Source organism: Chiloscyllium plagiosum, chromosome 37 (genome assembly GCF_004010195.1).
Source record: "Chiloscyllium plagiosum isolate BGI_BamShark_2017 chromosome 37, ASM401019v2, whole genome shotgun sequence".
NCBI classification, from domain to species: domain Eukaryota; kingdom Metazoa; phylum Chordata; class Chondrichthyes; order Orectolobiformes; family Hemiscylliidae; genus Chiloscyllium; species Chiloscyllium plagiosum.
In genome coordinates this window covers 677,992-685,479 of record NC_057746.1, presented here as the reverse complement: position 1 = coordinate 685,479, position 7,488 = coordinate 677,992, and the positions used below count along the sequence as shown (strand labels likewise).

Sequence of the window (7,488 nt, the reverse complement as noted above, 5' to 3'; positions counted from 1 at the left end):
GGCTGAGAGGTGGCAAATGGAGTTTAATGTGGACAAGTGTGACGTGATACACTTTGGACGGAGTAATCGGAATGCAAAGTACTGGGCTAATGGTAAGATTCTTGGGAGTGCAGGTGAGCAGAGAGATCTTGGTGTCCACATATGCAGATCCTTGAAAGTTGCCATCCAGATTGACTGGGTTGTTAAGAAGGCATACAGCCTTTATTAATAGAGGGATTGAGTTCCGGAACTAAGAAGGATGTGGAAACTTTGGAAAGGGTGCAAAGGAGATTTACTAGGATGTTGCCTGGTATGGAGGGAATGTCTTACGAGGAAAGGCTGAGGGCCTTGAGGCTGTTCTCGTTAGAGAGAAGAAGGTTGAGAGGTGACTTAATAGAGACATACAAGATAATCAGAGGGTTAGATAGGGTGGACAGGTAGAGACTTTTTCCAAGTATGGGAACAGCAAACACGAGGGGACACAACTTTAAAGATAGCTATAAGACAGATGTCAGAGGTAGTTTCTTTACTCAGAGAGTAGTAAGGGGATGGAATGCTTTGCCTGCATCGGTAGTAGATTCGCCAAGTTTAAGTGCATTTAAGTCGTTATTGGACAGGCATATGGACGTACATGGAATAGTGTAGGTGGGATGGGCTTCAGATTAGTATGACAGGGTGGCGCAACATCGAGGGCCGAAGGGCCTGTACTGCTCTCTAATGTTCTATGTTCTAATATATTCCTCTCAATATTTATCTTAAGCAGTAACTTTTTAATGTAGCACCTTATCGAAAGCCTTCTGAAAATCAAAATGCACTGTGTCTACTGATTGTCCTTCAAGAACTCTGCTTTTTATATAAAAACAGAAAATAGGAGCTGGAGTAGGCCATTCAGCCCTTTGAGCTTGCTATGCCACATGTTACGATAACAGCTGCTCATCCAAATCAATAGACAATTCCTGCTTTCCCTCATCTTTTGATTTCTTCAACCCTAAGTGCTAGATGCAACTCCATCTTGAAATCATACCATGTTTTGGCTTGACTGCTTTCTGTGGGAGTGAAAGCCACAAACTCACCACTGAGTTGAGACATTTCTCCTCATCTCAGTCCTGAATGGTTTACCCCTATCCTTAGATTATGACCCCTGGTTCTGGACTCCCCCACCACCGGGAACATCCTTCTTTCATCTACCATGTCTAGTCCTGTTAGAATTTTATAGGTTTCCATCAGATCACACCTCATTCTTTTAAGCTTCAACTGATATAATCCTAATTGAACCTCTCCACATACATCAGTCCTACCATCCCAGAAATCAGCCAGTTAAACCTGCACTGTACTCCCTTGAAAGCAAAAACATCCTTCCTCAGGTAAAGTAGACTAAAACTGCACACAATAAACCAGGTATGGTCTCACCAAGGCCCTATATAATTGCAGCAAGACATCCCTGCTCCTGTATTCAAAACCATTTGCCTTCTTGACCACATGCCATACCTTCATGCTTACATTCAATGACTTCAAGGACACCCAAGTCTCGGTACACATTTTCCACTCAGTTTATAATAATCACCTCCGGATATTTGTCCCTGAAATGGATAACTTCACATTTATCCACATTATACTGCATTTGCCACGCATTTGCTCATGCACTCAGCCTGTCTAAGTAACACTGAAGCATTTCTGTATCCACCTCACAGCTCACCTTCTCACTCAGTTTTAATGTATTTACATTAAAATACAAAGGGGCGGCACGGTGGCTCAGTGGTTAGCACTGCTGCTTCACAGCGCCAGGGTCCAAGGTTCGATTCTCAGCCTTGGGTGACCGTCTGTGTGGAGTTTGCACATTCTCCCAGTGTCTGCGTGGGTTTCCTCCGGGTGCTCTAGTTTCCTCCCACTGTCCAAAGATGTGCAGGTCAGGTGAATTGGCCATAATAAATTGCCCATAGTGCTAGGTGCATTAGTCAGAGGGAAATGGGTCTGGGTAGGTTACTCTTCGGAGGGTCGGTGTGGAGTTGTTGGGCCGAAGGGCCTGTTTCCACACTGTAGGGAATCTAATCTAATCATTAACAACACTGGTTTGCTCTCTCTCAAACAGCATTTGAAATTCCATAATCACCATCCCTTAGAAGATCTTTAATTATGAAATCTCTTATTAATCCTACTTCACGACACATTACTAGATCTAAATTTGCCTGTTCCTAGGTAGGATCTGCAATGTACTGTTCTGAGAAATAATCATGAATGCACTGTACAAACTTACCCTTTCACATTACCCTTAAAGGTGGTACAGTGGCTCAGTGGTTAGCACTGCTGCCTCACAGCACCAGGGACCCAGGTTCAATTCCAGCCTCAGGCGACTGTGTGGAGTTTGCACATTCTCCCAGTGTCTACGTGAGTTTGCTCTGGTTTCCTCCCACAATCCAAAGATGTGCAGATCAGGTGAATTGGCCGTGCTAAATTGCCCATAGCGTTAGGTGCATTAGACAGTGGTAAATCTAGGGGAATGGGTCTTGGTGGGTTACTCATCGGAGGGTCGGTGTGGACTTGTTGGGCTAAATGGCCTGTTTCCACACTGCAGGGAATCTAATAGAATCAACCACCTGATTTGTCTGGTTGATATGCAGATTAAAGTCATCCAAGACAATTTTTTACACACCACCAGCAAGGCAACTCTTTGTAGGTCTATAGATGACTCCCACCTGCAATGTGTTTCCCTCACTAGTCTTTATTTATACACAAACAGATTCCTCATTGGTCTATTGTACCTGTGCTCACCACCGCACTGATACCTTCCTTTCTCAACAAAGCTACCCCATTTCTTTTCTCTTTTTGCCAATTCTTCCAAAATATTGATTACCCTTGAATACTGACTTCCCAGTCAGTATTCCCTAATAACTATAAAGTCATATTCATTTTGTTTTATTTGCACCATTTTGTAAGTGTTGAGTGCATTCTGATATTTACTATTATTGACTATTCTGGTTCTAATTTCTGCTGAACCCTTCTGCATTTATTTTCTGCCACTTCCTGTGACACTTTACCATTTGCCTTCACCCTCCTGCATATCTGCTCTCTTGTTTCTTTTTCACTTATAAAACTTCCCTTCAATTGAACCATTCCTTCCACTAATTAACCCTAGTTGTTCCCATCGTAGTTCAAATTAAACCCATTCCAATAGAATTTTACCCAGTAATTTGAACTCACTTCTCCCATACCAATCTTCAACCTTTATTAATTTATGCCAAATTTAACGTGGCTCACAAAGTAATGCTGAAATTGTTGTTCTTGTGTTTCTACGTTCTAATTTAGCATCAAACTGCACATAATCATTCAGCAGAACTTCTTTGGTAGTCCCACCTCTGTTGTTGTTACTATGACAACAGGATCTTCTCCTTCCCACACCAAGTTCCTCTCCAATCCAGAAGAGATGTCCTGACCTTTGGCATCAAGTACAAAACACAGCCTTCAGCACTCTCCAGCTCTGCTGCAGGGGATTGTATTTATATCCCTGACTGTGCTATTTTCATTTACTTCCAATTATCTTCTCTCCACTTGAATTAGTGCTCTGGACCATGGTGCTGTGATCAGCTCACTCTTATTACATAATTTATAGTGGGGAAAATACAATTCAGCAGTATGTTTTTAAGAGTGCTGAACCAGGGGTAACTATAAAACTAGCTGTCACCTTAAAGTAAATGCCACCTCCTGGAATCTGGACACAACGCAGCCAGGTTTGGTCACCTTAGACATTAGCTCCAACCCTTCCCATTACTTCCTTCAAATTATACATTTCCGCATATACAACTAATTCTGTCTCTACCTACGCGTCGTGAAATGATAGGACAAAACCAATGAAACTATTTCCTTTCAAAGAGGTTCTTTGTCATGTTTTTATCAAGTCAACCCTTACTATTATAGTACTGATGAAGGGCTTATGCCCGAAACATCGATTCTCCTGTTCCTCGGATGCTGCCTGACCGGCTGCGCTTTTCCAGCACTCCATTCTTGACTGAGCTCCAGCATCTGCAGTCCTCACTTTCTCCTATTAGTGTGATGCATACTTCATCTTTTTTGGTGCTCAATATGCTAGCCGTTTAGATTAGATTAGATTCCCTAGTGTGGAAACAAACCCTTCGGCCCAACAAGCCCACATTGACCGTTTAACCGCCGAGCGTGGGTTGTTGGCAACTGCTCTACGAGAACTGACGGCTCCCAGTTCCGGTAACATGTAGAGTGAGTATAAGCCAGACCTGTTGTAAGTATGAGACCTGGTTGTGGCGGCGCTGCGGGGAATAAAATGCTCATATTCTAGCAGACTCGCCTCTTGGTCGTTTGTTCTGTGTCAGACTACTCTCCTACGAACCTGACCTTGAGAAATTTTTAAAACACAGTTGCCGGAGTTGGGAATTGAACCTGGGTCCCTGGCACTGAGGCAGCAGTGCTATCTACTGAGCCACCGTGCCGTGCTCTAAAATAGCAAACCAGCAGACCTCTACCACGCCAAGTTAACAGAGTTATACTTCACAAATTATAATCAGAATATACTGTACTAGGATAGGTACAGATGCAATACTTGCACTGCACACTGTACTGAATCAATACACCCTCTGTCAAATCATTCAGTATGGCAATATGAATGATTGTAGCTTGAAGTTTAGATCAGTAAAAGGTTGTTTCTGCTCTTCATCCCTTATCTCTCTCAGCTAACTTATGCTCAAACATTTCAATACTGGCGGTAATCCTTCAAGTGTAAACTAATGCTGGCTGGAGCAAGTTCTGCACCAAGCTTATGAATCCACCCTCGTGGGATCCCAACCATAGTACCTGTCTCAAATCAGTCTTTGTTGCTGATTCATCCTTTGTCAAATGTGGTTGTTACAGATCTGTAGACATTTCCAGAACCTTTTGTCAGCACTATCCAAGGAACCTTCATTCAGGTGAAAGAGACTGTTAACATTTACGAACGTTAACATTTGGAAAGAGTTCAGTTAAGCCCTTCTCTGGCTGACAATGGAGCCACCAGTGATGGCTGGGAGTTTACCACTTTGATGACATGCAATTTGATAAGCTCCAGAATACCCTTCCTTCACCTCTCTTTTTTTCCTCTTTGCCCTTTAACACCCTTCCGAAAACTTAAGACTTTGGACATTGAACCCAATATGTCTCCTAAAGGTGAGTGCCTAATTTTGCTTTTATAATGATCCTTGAGGCTTTGTTTTATGATGATGATGTGAAACAAATACATTGTTTGTTTGAATGGCAGACGGAGTTTAATGCAGATAAATGTGAGATGTTGCATTTTGGTAAGGCAAACCAGGGTAAGACTTTCACAATAAGGCCCTGGAGAGTGTTGTTGATCAGAGGGACCTAGGGGTGGAGGTGCAGAGTCCCTCAGAGATGGCATTGCAGGCAGACAAGGTGGTGAAGGCAGCATTTGTATCGCTTGCCCTCACTGGTCAGAGCATTCATTACAGGAATTAGGACGTCATGTTACCAAGACATTGTTTAGGCCACTATTGGTGTAATAGTGTACAATTCTGGTTGCCCTGCTATGGGAAAGCTGTAATTAAACTGTATGTTACTGAGACTAGAGGGTTTGAGTTATAAGGAAAGGCTGGATAGGCTGGGCTGTTTTCCCTGGAAGTGTAGGAGGCTGGGGGTGATCTGATAGATAATTTATAAAATTATGAGGGGTATAGATACAGTAAATAGGCAAAGTCTTTTTACCAGGGTAAGGGAATCCAAAACTAAGGGTAGAGGTTCAAGGTGAGAGGGGAAATATTTAAAAGGGAGCCAAGGGGCAACTTTTACACACAGAGGGTGGTGTATGTATGATAGATAACTTACAGTGTGGAAACAGAACCTTCGGCCCAACAAGTCCATACTGACCCTCCGAACAGCAACCTACCCAGACCCATTCCCCTACATTTACTCTTTCACCTAACACTACGGGCAATTTAGCATGGCCAATTCACCTAACCTGCACATCTTTGGACTGTGGGAGGAAACTAGAGCACGCGGAGGAAACCCACGCAGACACGGGGAGAATGTGCAAACTCCACACAGGCAGTTGTCCGAGGTGGGAATATGAACCCAGGTCCCTGACGCTATTAGGCAGCAGTGCTAATCACTGTGCCTCTGTGCCACCCAGAACAAGCTTCCAGAGGAAGTGGTAGAGGCTGGTACAATTACATTTAAAAGACTTTTGGACAGGTACACCGAAAGGTTTAGAGAGAGATCAGCCAAATGCAACCAGTTCAGTTCAGGAAATCTGGTCAGGATTTTTGGCATGACAAACTCTCTAAGGACCCTCAAACTCTCTTCATAGGCTACCACCACTGACATTAAAAAGAACAAACTGTCAACAGGACAGCTGCAAAACTTAACTTATGGCAACATTTTAAACAATTAAAAAAACCCTCACAATGAGGAAACATTCACCCCTTTGTAGTGAGAGCTGGGACAGGCAGCATAACGGGAGGAAAATTACAGTTCATGGAACTAAATACAGGGTGGGAATGGAATTGAATATCTCGGTAAAATCTCGACTTGAACAAATTTAATTAAAAAGTCAGCTCCTTCAAATCTGAAATGAAAAGTCGAAGCATCAGTTCCTTCCAAAACTGGTAGTTAAACTACAAGCTTTCATGTTTGGTTTTGTTTCAATTCACCAAGTGATTGTCAGTTTACCCAGAGTGAAGCGAGTGTTTACTAATAAAAAAAATCCAAATCACATCCATGTCAAAGACTGGCCCCGATTTTTAAAACGCACTTACATTTTCAAAGGAGCTGGACAACATTCCCCTGCAGCAGCTCTCCTCAGAGAGGACCGCCCTCTCACTCTCGATGGTTTCCCAACCAGCAAGAATTCTCAGTCAGCCTGCACCTCCCCCAGACAATCACACCTCACCTCGTCTTCAGCAAGTCCATCCGGATGGGGATGGCCACACACAGAGCAGCAGAAAAAACAACTCAGCACAGGCCTCTCTCAGCAATCCTCCTCTACTCCCTTCCTGGTAGCCCCACTGCAGAATCAGGCTGATCTGAACATTTGACTGTCTAAGGTTTTTACAAACCCCATTCTTTCACTCAGCCTGTACTTTGACTTTGTATGCGAACTTTGACACATAGCGAACAGGCCGCATACTGGAGGAGACAATTAAGAGGGACCCTGGGTCTATTGCTGGTGATTGGCATCACTAGCGTCCAACCGATTGCTGTGCTATCTTCATCCAGTTTATCCACACGTAACACGCCAATCGCAATTACTAGCCAATCAGAATGGCCAGGGAGTGGGCATTTTAATTAATATTTATAAACTTATTACAACAAAACATATATTGCAACATTAAGATAACAGAGAGCGTGATAACGTGAAAGCGTTCAGGCAGAATTTGAAAAACATGCTGTATCTTATGTGCGGTGTTTGTCTCCGCTCTGGCTCTGTTACAGTCTTGGTTCTCAGTCCGAGACTGTGGGTTGCCATCTTACTGTTTTAAGGGAATCATGCGTAGG

The 7,488-nt window shown here is 43.3% G+C and overlaps 1 long non-coding RNA gene across 1 annotated transcript in view; it reads right to left on the bottom strand.

Annotated features, from left to right (window-relative positions):
* Nucleotides 1-7,167, bottom strand: part of LOC122541269 — an 11,413-nt gene extending 4,246 nt beyond the window's left edge. Inside the window, exon 1 of the long non-coding RNA XR_006309545.1 lies at nucleotides 6,750-7,167. This is a non-coding gene — a long non-coding RNA (uncharacterized LOC122541269). The remainder of the gene's footprint in view (nucleotides 1-6,749) is intronic.
* Nucleotides 7,168-7,488: the final 321 nt, after the last annotated feature.